The sequence below is a fragment of the Tauraco erythrolophus genome, chromosome 6 (genome assembly GCF_009769465.1).
Source record: "Tauraco erythrolophus isolate bTauEry1 chromosome 6, bTauEry1.pri, whole genome shotgun sequence".
Taxonomy (NCBI): Eukaryota; Metazoa; Chordata; class Aves; order Musophagiformes; family Musophagidae; genus Tauraco; species Tauraco erythrolophus.
The window spans coordinates 12517337-12534021 of record NC_141470.1 but is presented as its reverse complement, the minus strand read 5'-3'; positions in this window follow the sequence as shown (position 1 = coordinate 12534021).

Here is a 16685-nt window from a genome sequence, read left to right as displayed (position 1 = left end):
ATAATAAAGCTAATGCTCCCAAAATGAGAGGTGGTGTTGGACTCGCTAAATGCCACCTTACTCTTTCAAAGCAGGTCATGGACAATTGGCACTCTCTGTTCACTGGGTCAGGGCTTAGGGTAGCGGTCTTTCTCTGGCTGGTTCAGATGAAAGCTGGTTGTAAGTCTGCTGCCTTATGCCAGTTTTGGTAAGGCAGTTTAAGGGCAGACATTAGCTGTCCCATGCACAGGCCTCTTGTCTGGTGGGCTGCTGGATTTTAAGATTAGTAACAACATTAGGAAACAGGGTTGTTTCAGAAAAAGAGAGGTAACTGAGCCTATGTAACTAGTGGATATCTTAATGTTTGCAGCTACAAGATCAGCTTTAGCAGACACACACATTTCTGTTTAGCATTTGCCAGAAATACCCATGATGGTTGTGACCAGGTCTGCTGATTGTGGCTTTGTTTATGACTAGAATTGGAGCTAGCTTTATGGCTGTCAACCCAGCCCATTCAGACACATTTATTGTGGGAATGTAGTCCTGCATAGGTAGGATGAGAGCTGGCACTTGCAGGAACCTGCTCCTCTTTGGAGGAGGGTTAAGTTTTAGTTTTCTGAAACTGAACACAACACTTCTGTACTATTAAGGGAGTGGTTAGTGCTGAGATGGAGACTCCAGCTCAGGAAAGCCAAGGCTGTTGGTTCAGTTGTTGGATTCTTGTACTTTAGTCAAAGTTGGATGAGGAAAAAGAGAAAGCTTTTATCATGTCCAGCATTGGTCAGGGACAGTATCTTGCTAAATAAAGCCAGCCTTGCAACTCCCACTACCCCAACCCCAGCTTCTCTCTGTGACTGATTGGCTAGTTTTGACTCAAGAATGAGTTACCAAAGGCTAGATCTACTGACAGCCAAGGATGGAGGTTAGTGGTGGGACTGCAGACTTGCTTCTGCTCTTTGCCCTGCCTTTCAGGTTTAGGATGGGGCTGGGTGTGTGGCTGTCTGGTGACTCATCCTGGGGCAGTGCTTCAGGTGGAATTAACACTAGATTAAATAAAGATATGGGACCAGAAGGAATTAAACACCTTATTTGTTTGGTTCTTTCCATTGTTAGCTATTTTGGGAAATTTACTTTTCAGTCCATGTCCAGCTCACTTGGAATGTGCTTTTGTGGGTGATACGTGAATCTCTGAGCACAGCTCTGACCCTTTAAATTTTTTTTCAATGGTAAATTGTTATTTATAACTAAGAGTTTGACAGAGGCATACCTGGGCACCAAGTCAGAGTCATGCGCAAACACGTGGCGAGGGGCTGACTTGCACTTGGCCCTCACCGTTCACTTTTCCATTTGCACAGCAGGTAGGTTGGTCACCACACAGGCAAATTAAGAGGGTGCCATCTTCCCATGGCACAGGAGTGAGCTCCTGCGGCTAGGAGAGTCATTAAGAGGGCAGTAAGAAAAGCCGTAGTCAGACTGGATTTTAAGCTGCTGGGAAAACACTAAGAAAGAAGGGGGAAAACAGTTGCAATGTTTGTAAATATTATCTGCATCAAACTATATGCATCTTGGTGTTGGGAAAAGATTTGATGGCGCTTTGTGAAGAATTAGGTCTGCACTGAAATGGGAGCAGATGAAAACTGGAAGTGATCATGCTAAACACTCCTGAGGCTTTACCCTTACAAACGTTTATATGGGCCAGGTTGTGTTATCTCTGGTTCGATCACCTGCTTTTGCTGCTGGGTATTTTCCCTTTCCTCCTTGGACTTTAGTGGAGCAGCAGTCTCATAAAGGACTGGAATTCTTTTCCTCCTCTGTTCTGCTAAAACCCCATTAGGAAGAAGAGTTAAATGTCCTGACAAGCAGATTTGAAGCATATCCCTGAGCTTTTGGGAGACCTAGTGAGGGTCCCTATGTTGTGTATCTGGCACTCCCAGAGGTCCTGTCAGACTACAAATAGGAGTTTTGGTGTTGCTAAAAGGTGAGAAATATCAGTATTTAGTTCCTTTCTTCATAAACACTAAACTTGCTCAGTCCTGCACATTATGGTGGACTATGCCCAGGTCCCTGGTGAACCTGGGCTTTCCCAGTCCATCCTCTGTCCTGCAACATATTTACTGCGTGGTTAGAGAGCCCCAGGACTGTTCCCCCCCGCCCCAGTCTCCCCACTGCACATCGTGCACATTGTCTGCACTTTCCTCGCTGCAGGGGACACCCCGGAGTCTGATTTTTCATATCACCACATTGCCATGACCCTCCATGACAAGGAGAAAATTTCAGTTGCTCGCCTCATTGGGTTGCAAACTTTTATGAATACCGCAACTAATAGCCCGGGTAAGTGGAAGATTAATTTCTATACCACCTGGCGGCAAGCTGTGGATTAGGCTGCTGTCCCTCGTGTGGGTTTAATGTTGGAAGAACGGGGCACTGGAGTACCCAGACAATCAGCCTCTTGTTTAAACAATGAGCTTCTTGGTCTTGTTAGCCAGCGCTCTTAAATTTTCATTTTATTCTGGTATGCAGGCTTGTGTGATGTGGAGAATTGCTTCAATGCAGAAAGACTGTAAACCTGTTCAATTAAAGGAAATGCTCAGATCCAGCTGTTGGTGTCCCATGAATGCCAGTGCTCCTCCTGGAGTAAATAAGACCGACACACTCTGCCCTTGGAACAGATATGACGATTTGCAACTTAATTCTCCTGAAAAAAGAGCCTTTGTTGGGGAAGGACGGTTGGGGAAAAGGGGAGGAATGCAAAGCTTGGTGCAGAAAATGCCCAGCGAGACAAAGTCTTCTGTAGATAACAGTGAGGTCTCTATAGCATGAGCCTTGTAAAAAGGCGCCGTAAAGAGCACGTACAGTACAAGCTCATGTTACAGCTACAGAACTGCCTTGTGAATTTTGAATACCTTCCCCTCTTCTGAAAAAAACATATGTTGCAGAGTTAGCTTACCCCGTGCTTTCACTTCCAAAAAACAGGCTAACAAGCATAGCTATGGGGTGTGTGCACTCACCCTATATGCAGGAGCATACACGTCTCTGCTTGTACTCCAAAGGGATTTCTTTTTGTGCCTCTTTTCTGTTTTTTCAGTTGCCTCAGTTTTGGTGACATGTTGCTGCACTAGTTTGTGAGTGACAGGATTGTTTGGGTCAGTATTGATGTTCAGACAAAAATACGTGTGTGTATATATATAAAAATGCCTCAAAGATCTTTTATCTTATATCCTTTATATATGTGTATATAAAAATACACATACCTATATAAGTATATATTAAATATATATGTATATAAGATCTTATATTTTTTATATACACACATACACACACACATCTACCTATATTTCTTTGATTTATATTTTTTTTTAAAAAAGCCTAACAGGTTACCTCATTAAGAAAGGGCTGTAGTAGTTTCAGTAGGTGCAGAATACACTTCCACTACAAGAGCCCAGCGAGCTTACCTAATGCTTGTGTACCACAGGTAGAAGTGATGGGCCACTGAGCCAGGTTTCAGGTGCCCTGGAGGGGCCTGGGGCTGGAAAACTCCTGTCTGCTGCCAGGAATCCATCATGTCTCTGAAAAGCAGATTTTCCCCATTCCTGCTCTCTCTTCCCCCTCAGCCACATTTTGTTCCCTCTTTAAAAAAAGCGACACAGGGGCTTTGAAATGTCATTGGCCACAGTGTCAGCTGCTGAGGTAGAAACAGGTCTGCTGGCCCTTAGCTCGAGCACTTGTGCCATTTGTCACATAGGCTAAACCAGAAGTTGCATTTTAATGTAGGAGCTGGGACTGCGAGTCACACAGGACTGCCGCCCCTTGGGTGACGAAGCACTCAGTTGCCCGTTGATGACTCCAAGTGTCTCAGTCAAGCATATATATCTTCATTTGTCTATCTACCCATGTATGTATACACATGTAAATAAATACATACGTACTTCTGCGTGGCTGTGTGTATATATAATAAAAATAAATGCCCGATTTTCTTGCCAGGTTGAGAAAGGGCTGCAATGATTTAAACAGGTGCAGAAGATGCAGTGGCTGTTAGGTCAAAGCTTTGCAGCTTTTCTAACGTATGACTTGTTTCACACAGCTTCTATATACAGAATTTGGCTGAAGAAATTCCTTCTCTACACGCCCAGCAGCCCTTTCCTGGTGAATGGTAAAACACTGGAAGACCTCTGAAGGACTGCAACAGAGGGAAGAAAATTGTTACCATGTGGTTTGTCTTGCTGTGTAAATGAGATATGAGTAGCCTTCCTGATCCCTCCATTTATTTATTATTATTTATATTTTAAATATATACTACTAATAGCAAATGAAAAGAGCTGGTTTGTAAACAAAATAAATACTTCTAACATCCAGCATGATAGGATGTGTAAGGTTTTCTTTCAGCTCAGCTAAAATGGCAAAAAACAGAGAAGAGTTGTGTGGTCCAGTAGATGAGGTGGTGTAGATCAGAATTGTGATGCTAAGGTGAGTGGGCTGAAAAAAAAAAAGCACTTCCTAATGTGTCCCAACAACATTCCTCTGTGTTTGGATCAACTGTTACTGCATAAGAACACTGGGTAAATAGTCAAAAGCATCCATGCAGTTCTGGAGCAAAAACCCTATTGAGTTTTATGGTTCCTGACTGGTGTAGATGCTTTCAAGACTTCTCCCCCAGCAGGCTCATAGAATGATGGTACCCTTAGACAAACAGTTACAAAGTCAGATAGATGCAGTGGCTTGGCCCCAGTTCTGTCCTGCCAGGCTTGGACATGTTCCTGCACCCTCAGCATCCCTCCTGCTGCGATCCATGTGCTGCATAGGAGCAGTCTGGCTTGCCTGCACCTTTGGGACTGTGGCTGATAGGGTGAGTCCTGCTGTAGCAGAAACATGCTGATGTGTGCAGAAGGAACGTTACCCCACCACCTCCCTTGACAGGGCTTCAGCTCACACAGAGCAGGGCTATGTGGTGAGGGGGAGTGGGACACACAAAACCCTTCCAGCCTTGAAAAACGCCAGTGGGGCTGGAGGGAGGCTCCTGTTGCACAGCAGCCAGACTGGCTGGCACCCCAACAGGGCGCTTCATCCTCAGACAGCTGCAGCTGGCCATGACGACACCCATGCCGGGCAGGAGGGAGGGGGATCCGATCAGCCAGAACAGGCTGGAAGGCAGCTGGGGGGGGGGGTGGGGACCGCAGTAGCACCCATGGGGGCTGCTTCATGTGCCACATCAACCCCTCCCACTGCAGCTGTGAGACACCCACCACTCGTGCATGCCCCATGTGCATGCCATGTCCAAGACACAAAACACACCCCCTGCTCATGTAAAACACACAACACCCACTGCAGACAAAATCCACTGTGCGCAGCACTTATGCACTGCATACATGAAAAACAACAGGAGTATGCTGCACGCTGGGACACAAGCCACACAGGTGACACACAGTGGACACACGACCTGTGTGCTACTCACACAACACACGGGTGAGTCATGAAACCGGGGGGGAGTGCACTGTGTGCACCCCACAGCACCCACGCTCACTGCACACCTGTGCGCTGTGCAACACCCACACTTGCACCACAACACAACCCTCGTGTGCCACTTGTACCACACCCCGTTTGCGAGCACACAACTCGTGTGCCACAACACACTTGTGTTGCGTGCTTGCACCACAAGACACTCATGCTCCACAACATTTGTTGCCCACCTGAAACTCCACGTGTGCTACACCACACCCATTATGCTGCACATGTGTGATGTACCACATGTGTGCTAGATATCCAGGACACAGAATACTTGGGCTGCACTCGTGTAACACGCCATGTTTGCCACACACCCGGGACACACTACATGTATGATGGAACGCATACCCCACATGACATGTTCATGAAACACAGCTGTTACACCACACATGCTGCACACACACCCACGACACCACACTTGTGATTTCACACACGTGCCTGCAGACGACATACCAGAATGTATGTTGTGTACCACACGTGGCACTGCACATGCGTGTACCGATATACACACACTACTCATGACACAAACCACAATACTAGTCCCCTGAACACATGCCCATTGCACATTCGCCCAACAAACCTGCACCCTACACATGCGTCATAGCTTCCATGTGCATCTTCTGCCACATGTGGGTTCCCCCCCTTACCACTGACCACTGTCACATCTCCTTCCATGGGTACTTACCCTGCAAGGAGCATGCTCTTCCATAACAAGCTTAATAAAGTCTTGCAACATAACCACAGTAGTTTGTTGGGTGTGTTGTTTTTTTGGTTGTTTTTTTTTTTGTTTGTTTGTTTTAAGGCAGAATCATGGGATTGTTCAGGTTGGAAAAGACCTTTAAGATTGTGTTTACTTTATTATTATATTATTGGACCCTTTACTCACGTCAGATAGATACTTCACTTTTTAACAACATGCCTGCATATTGTGCAGCCACTCTCAGTCTGTCCCCTGACAGCAGCCCACCCTGCCTTACCCATCAAACCTCACTGTACATTAGCAGATGCTTTTACAAGTTTGGGTTTCCTACTTCCCTTCTTACACTGGTGGGATTGATAGGAAGCAAAAGCAAAGCACACCACCCCCTGGCTGTAAAGCTGAGAAGGCAGCATCCATCCAGCTCCACTTAAATGTAGTCCTTTTCTCTGCCTCTCCCCTTCAACTACACAACTAAACAACAACCGTAACAGTTGTCTTTTTACCTTTCCCAAGGCATTTATCCCTGTGACCCTCTGCAATACCAGCTTGCTTTCAAGCACTGCTTGAGGCAATGCTGTAGCTGGTACACACAGTACATAAGCCATGCACAGTGCTAGGAAAACAGTTGGATAGCACAGCAATAGAAGGCTGCAGAAGTTGGACTCTGATGCCAATTTCCCCACAACTATTTAATAACAGTGGTTAATTTCAATGACCATAAAGGATCTGCTTTGCTTCACTTGTTTGAAAAAAAAAAAATAACGAAAATCAGCAAAGAGCATAAGGTTTTATACCTCAGCATGATCATACAGCAACCATCCATCTGCAGTTTGGGCTTCGGTTTGGCTGACTTACTCCGGTCAGAGTTCATTTTGTTTGCCAGGTATGAGTACTCTTTCCCAAGTAAACCAGCTTGCTTAGATGAAATGCTTATCAAAGCACCCTCAGTCCTCTTTCAGGAGGGCCAGAGAGACAGTCCCATACCCTTAGCTAACATCACCTCCACAGAAGCAAGGCCGAGGGAGCCTCCAGCAACTCAGCCTGTGCTTGTACTGTGGCACAGCAGATGCTCAGCCCCGAGAGGCTCAGCATGCGTCTCTGTGCAGCCCAGCTCCCCTGTGCCACAGCTTGAGCATTTCAGCTGCGAGCGGGCCTTAGCAGGAACACTGCAGGAGAGTGCTCCTGGCTGCTAAGCACAGCTTGGATTCAGAGCGAGTCTGGTCACGCATCTTCCTGCTCCCTGTGGGCACAGCAGGCAGATGCTCCATACAAGCAGCTTTCTCACATCTTAGCTGCTCCATGTGGTGTTAACAAACCAAGCCGGGAGCTAGAGCTGTGTTTTTCCTTGAGCCTAGATAGGGTAAAACATCTGGATTGCTGTGGTAGAAGCCTGCACTTAAAAAAAAGAAAAACACCCCCACAAACCACACAACGACAAAGCCATTAAACGCTATAAACGTTCTGCATTAGGCACAGGCCTGAGGGCTGCCATGCTGGGGCAAAGGAGACCAGAATCCACCCTCTGTCTTTGCAATCGAGCACTGTGCATAGCCAGGCATCCCATGAGCTGCCTCCTAGTCGGGGCTGCAAGACTCCACCACTGGAGACCTCTTGAGTTTAAGAGCAGTAGATCTGTATGCTTCCCTCTCTCTGTACTCAGCCAGCTTCCACCTCTAGCATCTCCGAGACCCACGTTATAAGACATTCATAAAATCATTACATTTTGCTTATCTAGAATGAATTTCAGGTACAAAAAGTCTGAAGAGACGACACCCATGTGCCTGCCACAGCATTTGACAGTTACACTTACACAACATAAGGGAGCACTACCGTAAGATACCATTCAAATCCATCACACCCATTCTGGTCCATAAAGCTTACGTTAAGACAAGCAGTTTCCAAATGAGCTACCACATGAGTTACGTTATGAGGATCATTCATCAGGTTACTCACTCATTGTCCTATAGGGGTGAATGCACTTTCGGTTTGGGTTGTTTTTTTAACTATTTATTCATTAAGTCAGAGGCAGGTGAATGCACTCTCTCCTCACAGCTGGAATCCTTCAGCATCCAAGAGCCACTCTGTTCACCAACAACTGTCCACCAGACATCACTCACTCACAGCTTTAGGCCACCAGCCATATGTGGCCATGAGAGCTCAGTGCAGGGGAAGACAAGGCCTTTACCTGAAGAGTTTATGAGACCTGGACACATTCAACAACTCACTCAGAATTGCCACATATGGCGTACAGATCTTCAGTGCATTAGACCACCTCCCACTATACCCCCGAGGCAGTTACCAATTTAACGACTATTAGTAGTAGAGCGGTACAAGGTAGTTTCTCCTAGGCCATGTTGAAGGGAAAAGACAGCTTGGATCCTTTGTTATACCTGAAAAAACGGTTTTAAGTTACACATCCAGCTCCTGTTTCAGAAGGGCTTTTGATACTACTGAAAAAGAATGATCTTGCTGGTAGAGGTGAAGGGGACTTGCACACCTTGCTGGTGAAGGGTCACGCAATGAAAACGGACAGGTAACACAACATGCATTGGTGACTTTTCCCATCTCAAGATTCAGGTAAACCCACTGCAACCTGCCAGCCATCCCAGGAAGCCTCACAGGTGTGGAGGGTACGCTTAGCAAGCAGCCAAAGAAACCCAAACCAGTTACAATCACAAACAGTAAGTTCTGCCCTACATAAAGATGTATGGGGTAAAAGACATTAGCGCAACCACTGCGTCTGTCAAAGCCATGAGCTCTTGGCACTCGTATTCAACAGCTCTTCTTCCAAGGCAGAGGCGTGGACAGATTATACTGTAGCCACTGAGCCCAAGAATTTTTCTTCCAAGTTCGCTATGTTCCTCTGTTGCAGAGCTGACGCAAGCAACACTCTTGTTCAAATGTTTACAGCGATCAAAGTAAAGTGGAATTCATCCAAAAGAGTTTGCAAACCCAGTGGTTTTCTACACTTCTCACCAAAGTGCCTTTAAATTTCATTCAGACTTTGCATGCTAGCACACATTAGGCACTGTCATGGTTACAATCTAGCACAGCATATTATAGCATAACACCACATCATGGTGCCATGAAGTCAAAACATCTACTGGTCTACCACCACAATAACTTGATTTCTATGAAGTACAAATTTTGACTTTTTAGCCCTCTAACCTTGAGTTTAGTGCACCTTACAGGGAAATTTCCATGTTACACTAATAAATTCTGACAAGTATATGCTAAGGTGTACAACATTTAACCACTTCTGCACAAAACCAGAGTCACAGAAACTGAACAAAAGCATCTTCAGAGGTTATCTAGATCTTTCCACCATTATTCTGTACTGCAGATATATCTATGGGGCCTGATGTAGATGTATGTGCATCCATACCTGACCCATCCTCACCAGCTATACGATGCACTCTATAAAGCCCCTTGTGAAGTCTGTAGATAAAGTAGCATTGGGTAATCTTACTTCTAGGGAGATCTGTTGTACTGTCGAAACTTACTCCTTTTCTTTTGCAGCTATTTCACCTTTCCTTCTCCTCTGGTTGAGGTCAAACAGATAATTTCCTTTTTATTGCTTCCCTTGAGTGTCATGTTTTCTAGACCCAGTTGTTGTGGATTTAACTCCAGCGATTCAGAGGAAGGAGCAGCCTCCTCCATCTCAGCTTAATGGCCAGAAGAATCAAGCAGCAAATCCCCCTGGAGTCAGTAATTTTTATCCTGTGACCTAGGAGACATCATTCATGTTGCAACTTGGATGATATTTCTGGAGCGAGATGTGAAATATTAATTACTGGAGGCTGGGCCCATGGAAAGCATTCCTATTTATCACTGACTCCCTCTAAAGGCAACAGCAGCTTTACACAAGTGTCTCGGACACAGCCATGTCAGACTGATCGAGTTCAAGCCAACAATTGTCTAGGGCATTAGACTTACCCATGAGCATCCTTCAGGAAGATAACAGGCATCATCCAATAAAGCCTAAGGTGCATGCAGTAGACAAGTGTACATTTGGGTACTTAGTAGGTTAATATTTAGTTGTGCTTTTTTGTAGAATCTAGAAGGTTTTCTTGCTGCTTAATATGTTTCTGTGATATTTTAATCAGTTGCTTATCTGTCACAACACAGTCTGGCTGTATTGCTCTAATTATCTAGATAAGCACAGGTTTATTCTCATTTCTATCTGGCATGCAATCGTTTGTCGCCAACTTCAAAAATGGAGAGGTCAAAAAAACAGATCCATTGGCCCCATTACCATGTCAGTCACCCTCAAATGATGGTGGTTGTATCCCAATTACACCACAGACACAGCCTGCCCTCGGAGTTTAACACACCCCTTCATTTTTCAGTGTTGTGCAGAAGTTTTGTCAGCCACTTTACAGAAGTACCATTCAGTTGGACCCACTAAGACCACTTTTCAGTCCAGCACTCCGCACAGGACGGTTACAGCTAATAAAGGTACTTTTTCTAACCTAGGAATAGCTTTGGACCAGCTGCCTTCACTAAAACAAAGGCCAGAAAGACTTACTTTGCCCTCTGCCTCCCCACCGTGTAGATACATAATATGTTCTGGAGACTTTGAATATTTGAAACAAGAGAGAGTCATTTGTCTTTATGGGCTGCATCAAATGGTGGGTTTAAAACAGTTGGAAGTATACAGAGCAAGGGTAAGAATGAGGAAACTTGGTTTGCTTCCTTGGTAACAAAATCTACAGCACAGCAGGAGAACAGAGCATGATAATTAGGGAATTACAGCTGTTAGTCACAGAAAATATGCTGCAGTTGCAGGTCAGGGACCTGAGGTTGTGGTACAGGAAGGAAAACTGTAATTTAGAGTCTGCAAGGAACTCACTGCATACATTAGGCATCTTGCTACTTATAGCACCTCTACACCTGTTTTCCAGGGCAGAAATCAAACAAACAAGAACACACATCAGCAACAACCACCAAGGAAATAAAAGTTTCTCTGCAAGATCCAGGACAAGAACTACTTTCATAAGAACCATTTTTAATAAGAAGAAATGGATATTTCATCAGCTCCCGTTCATTGCCCCTCCTTCTGTGTTGGCAACCTTCCTTCTAAGCAGGACAATCAGAAGCGTGAACTTTAAGATGAGAGAGAGGAAAAAAACTTAATCCACAGAGTTATTCTGGGAGATAGCAGCTCCCTTAAGAAGCACCAGTTGTTGCAAGGGATGTACAACGCAAGTCCCACTAAAACAGGGCTTGGCTCAGTGACATCTCTGTATTAAGCCAGAGCCTTGTGTCAGTTTCCTGCAAGTTGTAGCTGTTCCTGAAGGAAACAGAAAGATGCAAAGGGGAACAGGAGCCTCAGACAAAAGACAATACCACTTTATTTTCCTAACCTTCACCTTACAAAAACCCAAAACAAACCCACAAGCCGGTGGCAAACTCCAATCAAAGGCACAAGAACAAACCCAACAGATACCTGCAATGACATCACTAAAGCAACTCTGACCATAGCTTGCCCAAAAGCCACTTAAAGGAGAGGACCTGTTGGTATAGTTGATTACCAAGACACTCACCAAGCACTTTCTGTGAAAAGCCACGACACCACCTCTTCTTCCAATGGGAGTCCATCTCACCCCACAAGGGCAGGGCGTGCTATAGCTACTGCACACCAGAAACGTTCACCTGCCTTCAGCTGTCTCCAAAGCCGTGCAAGAGGCTGTCATGATCACACACTTTCAGAGGTGGATTCTTATCTGGACAAAGACTTTATGGCATTTTCCTCATCATACTCCAAGTGGAGTCATACACAAACCACATCCATAGCAACTGAGACAGGCTGAGAGAGTTGGGGCTGTTCAGCCTGGAGAAGAGAAGGCTCCAGGGTGATCTTATTGCAGCCTTCCAGTACTTAAAGGGGGCCTACAGGAAAGCTGGAGAGGGACTTTTTACAAGGGCGTGTAGTGATAGGACAAGGGGCAACGGATTTAAACTAAAAGAGGGGAGATTTAGATTAGGTCTAAGGAAGAAATTCTTCACTGTGAGGGTGGTGAGACACTGGAACAGGTTTCCCAGAGAAGTTGTAGATGCCCATCCCTGGAAGTGTTCAAGGCCAGGTTGGATGAGGCTTTGGGCAACGTGGTGTAGTGGAGGGTTTCCCTGTCCATGGCAGGGGGGTTGGAACTAGATGATCTTTGAGGTCCCTTCCAACCCAAACCATTCTATGATTCTAACTAGAAAACTGGACTGACATTTCAGTTGAGAAAGAGTAGCTTTTCCAGACCTCGAAGGGTGTTAAGTTTTAACATTCTTTCAGTGCATTCAGGAAATTAATAGAAGATAAACACGTTCATACTGCACTGATATGCATGACTCTTGGAAAAGCTAATCTGTTAAACTTGTGTGCCTTACTGTTACCTTTGATGCAGATAAATCCTCTGTATGCAGTTTCTCATTGCCATTCCACTTGAGAAGGGAACGTTAATTTGTTTACTTCTCCAAGTCTCCTCCACCTTTTGTTCCACACTGGTCCTGTTTGGGTTTACTTTTTTTTTTTTTACATAATTTTCCTTTACTAAAATTTTAGTGTGTGGAAAAGCATCTTCCTTACTTCTCTGTCCTTAAATCATGCTGCTTCAGAGAGCTGACTCTTACAGGTGAGAACTGGAGGCAACCTAAATTTACTGAGGAACAGAAGAAAAACCCACCACATCTTAAGGCTGACGAAGAGCTGGCAGTTTCTTTTCTTCAGACCTGCACCTGTACAGCCTGACCACACAGCTAGGATTCAAAGATCAATACCAGGAGACCTCAGGCCATGAGGCTTGAAGCTCTCCATAGGGCATAACTTGCTCATTCAAATGTTAATAAACAAGACGTCCAGCATTTGCTTGCTGAACCAGCTAGCAGCTTTGGATCACATCTAAGCCATACTCATTCTTTCCACGGAAAAGCAGCTATTAATAACTTCCTATCACTCAGCCCAGCCTGCTGACCAGTAGCCAGGTCTCCCCAGTTCTCCTTGAAGGCTGGCAGCATGCCATACAGATCAACTAATTCAAACTTTTTTGGGTAGGAAGGTATTTCAGTGTCCTAGACCCTCAGATTGCCCTAAGCCAGCCTCTCTTTCAAGGTGATCTCACATGAATTCACTCACTGCTTGCAGTTGTGCAAGGTGTCACAGCAAGAGCTCAGAGATGAGCAAGCTCCCCGGGCTCTGGGGTAAAACCCAACCCTCGGCACTCTGCCAGCTATCTGGATGCCATGTTTTTCTGACCTTGTGAGCTCTGAGGACAAGTAGCAACCTCAACCAAAAAGGCAAAATCCTTTTCTCCTCGGTGAGCTACCCGACCTAGGACCTGTGCCTCACTCCAAGTTAGCTGTTAGCCAGATGTTTACTCACTTGGGGGCTGGGGAAGTCACACCAAACGCTCGATGGAGGCTTCCTTCCTGCCCTGTTTCTGGTTATTAGTAGACTGGCAAAGGCAAGTTGGCTCCAAATCTCTACTCAGAAGACAATCTGTATTCTCCATCTCATTGAGATACAGCACCTCACAAAGAGGCATTGCAGCCATTTGGGATAGAAATTCTTTACATTAAGAACAAATAGTAGCTGAAATACACCTCAGTCTTGTAGCCTTTTCACCAGAGCCACTTAACCATAAATAATGTAATATTTAGTTTTAGAACCTTCCAGAGGAAGACTGTAATTTGCATTTTAAAGTCCCATGCAGTGACTTGCCCAAGATGTACCTACACCCACTAGTTTTCTTGCTGGTACTTGTGCAGTAATTTCTCTGGGGGAGACAAGGATTCACCGAGTCTTAGTGCAACACAACAAATACATCTCAGTAAAGTTTCAAGTCCATCCTGAGAGTGCCAAGTGCTTGATGCCATTTTTAGCAAGCAGAATAACAAAGTATTTAAGGATAGATCCTTCCCCAAATAGACAAGAAGTGCCAATCAGCAGCTGTTTCTCTGGAAAGATTTTGCCAGCGCTACAAATGCTCCCTATGGAAGCAGAAAGATGCTAGTTCTGAGCAATAAATGCATGTCAGATGACACTGCCACTAAATATACCTGGTGACTGTTAGCACAATTGTTTTGTTTCCAGTCTGGTTCTCCTCTTTGGTGTGGGCAGTGAGGGCATCTTAAATGAAACAGCCCCAAGATGAATTTAGTTTAACCACTGACTGTGAAGAGGAGGGGGGAAGAAGGAAAGAGAACCAATATTAAGTGCGGAAACTAATACAAAAAGCTGCTGGGATATTAATAGTGTGCTGAACTAATAAGATGCAGTCAAAGCTATGAAGTTTCTGTAACACCACAGCAGCTGCTACTGTGAAGTAAGACTGGAGTGGATCTGTGTATTTACAGTAGTTATCTGAAAGCCTGGGCATGTAATTCCACTCAGAATCCCCACCAACACAACTACAATTAAAAGCAGACTCAAAAACCTGCTGTAAACCCACTAAGCACAATAGCTAAAGTCTCCACAAGAAATAATTCACAGCATTAGAGCTATTCTCACATAGATGGGCTAAGAGCCTTGCTGTACTGAGCAAGGAGCAGAAGCTCTTGCAGAGAGCAGGCTATACTGTAGCAGCCCAAATGCCTTCCAGCCCTCTTGATGGCTTAAAAAGCCTTTTGGGACCAGATCCTTTAACATAAGTCTGTCCCATACAAGTTTCTGCTAGATAGTGAATATTTAAAAACCTTAGAACCACATTGTTTTGGGGTTTTTTTATGCATGCACCTACAGGCAAAGTTGGTTTGTCTATGAAGAGATGAGATGAGGCATCTGTTTCCTTCAAGAGTTTCATTCTGGAGACAAGCAGCCCCTTTGGCCAAGCTCTCAGGCCTGCTTCAGCTGCCTCAAGAACTGGGAGGCCAGCAATGCCTGCACCACTCAGGGTTACACCAACTGCATGGAGAAGGATTATTGAGGCCCAACTTCACACCTCTGAAGGGAGAAGTCAAGTTTTTCTTTGGAAGCATTACCCACACACTATTTCTGGCAGAGAGAGGACAGCCATAGGAGGTCAAGGATGCAGCCTGCACAGACTACTGAGCTAACAACAAGCAACGCCACTTACTAAGTCTTTGAAGGGTTGGTGCTGTAAGCAGCTCCTCAGAGGCGGGTCTGCCCTAGAGCTTGTGTTTTGGAAAAAGCAAGAGTCTGCAGCCTGACACAGGCTGCTGAGCATGTGCAAGTCTGCTGCTCAGCTCTTGCTCTTCCCCAGACAAACTCATTGCAGTTACATTTGTGGATGGTGGAGTGACTTGGCCTCGCTGCCTGGCAAGCCTGTGTTAGACCCAGCTGCAATCTCCTGGTGCTTCAGATTCTTCCACCTGCTTGAAAGACCCAATGGACATTTGAGAGACATCAAGGTCCCGGAGAAGGAAGCAGTGCAAAGGTTGTTTTGGACACAGCCCTAGCAGACAGGGTTGACTACTCAGATGCTTTAGGCTCATGAGCCTTCATGAAGTAACCAGGGCACAAACTTTCTTCTGTCAGCAGATCTCTTGCAAGATGTTACAAGAAGGACCCAAGTGCAGAGAACAGGCCCAGGCAGAGACACATGCCCATAGACTTAGGGCAAAGCTCACAGCACCCATCACGCAGGGCGGGCACTCCCAACACTAGCTGGTAGACATGGGCAATATGCTCACTAGCAGTTCCATTGTGTCCTCTGCACTCAAAAGCCACTCATGGGCTTCTACATATCACCACAACCTTGCAGAAGGCTGAGGAAGCCTACATAATCAAGATTCCTTCACAACGGACAAGAAAGTCAGTATTCAGTGAATCCTACAGAAGAAGGCAGAGACCTCAACACACTGTAACATGTGGCACCTGCCATGCCAGGACACGCTAGGAAGAGCTGCAACCAGAATAGCAGAGTAAGTACTTCTATCGCCCAGAAATGCTACAGTTCTGGATATAGACCAGGATCTCATTACAGAACAGGTAGATAAGCACATAATATGAACATATGATGGATTTGAGAGTAGATGAACACAGTCTCTACACAAGACGACTGCAGTCACATAAACAGGATCACCATGATCCCCTTGGACTCCTCAACAAGATAAGCAGTAGCTCTACAGTGCCTTAAGCCCTTCCCATGGTTAACTATTCCAGTGAGAGCTCTCTGAAGACTAAGCAACAGCCTAGTGTTAGATAGCAAGACGTTAAGAGAGTAACAAACACCGTTGTGTTAAGGAAGCTTTAGAGAAGAGCTATGGTCCTGAAGGCTCATTTTAAGCTTTCACCACTGGCAGGGAAGGGGAGAAGTCAGGTTACTTAACAGCTGTTATGACAATTATCAAATGGAAAGGACCAGTGACTTGAAGAGAACATTGCAGTTCATAGCAAAATTCCACTATGCTTTTCATTAGGTGTGTCCAATTACTTCCAGTATAAATTAGCCAGACAGTTGAAAGCAGGTTTGCAGAAAATGAATTTAACAGTATCATCAAGTGGAAAAGAGAAAACAAGGAAAGATTCGTTTCCCATGAAATAGTCACAAAAGTC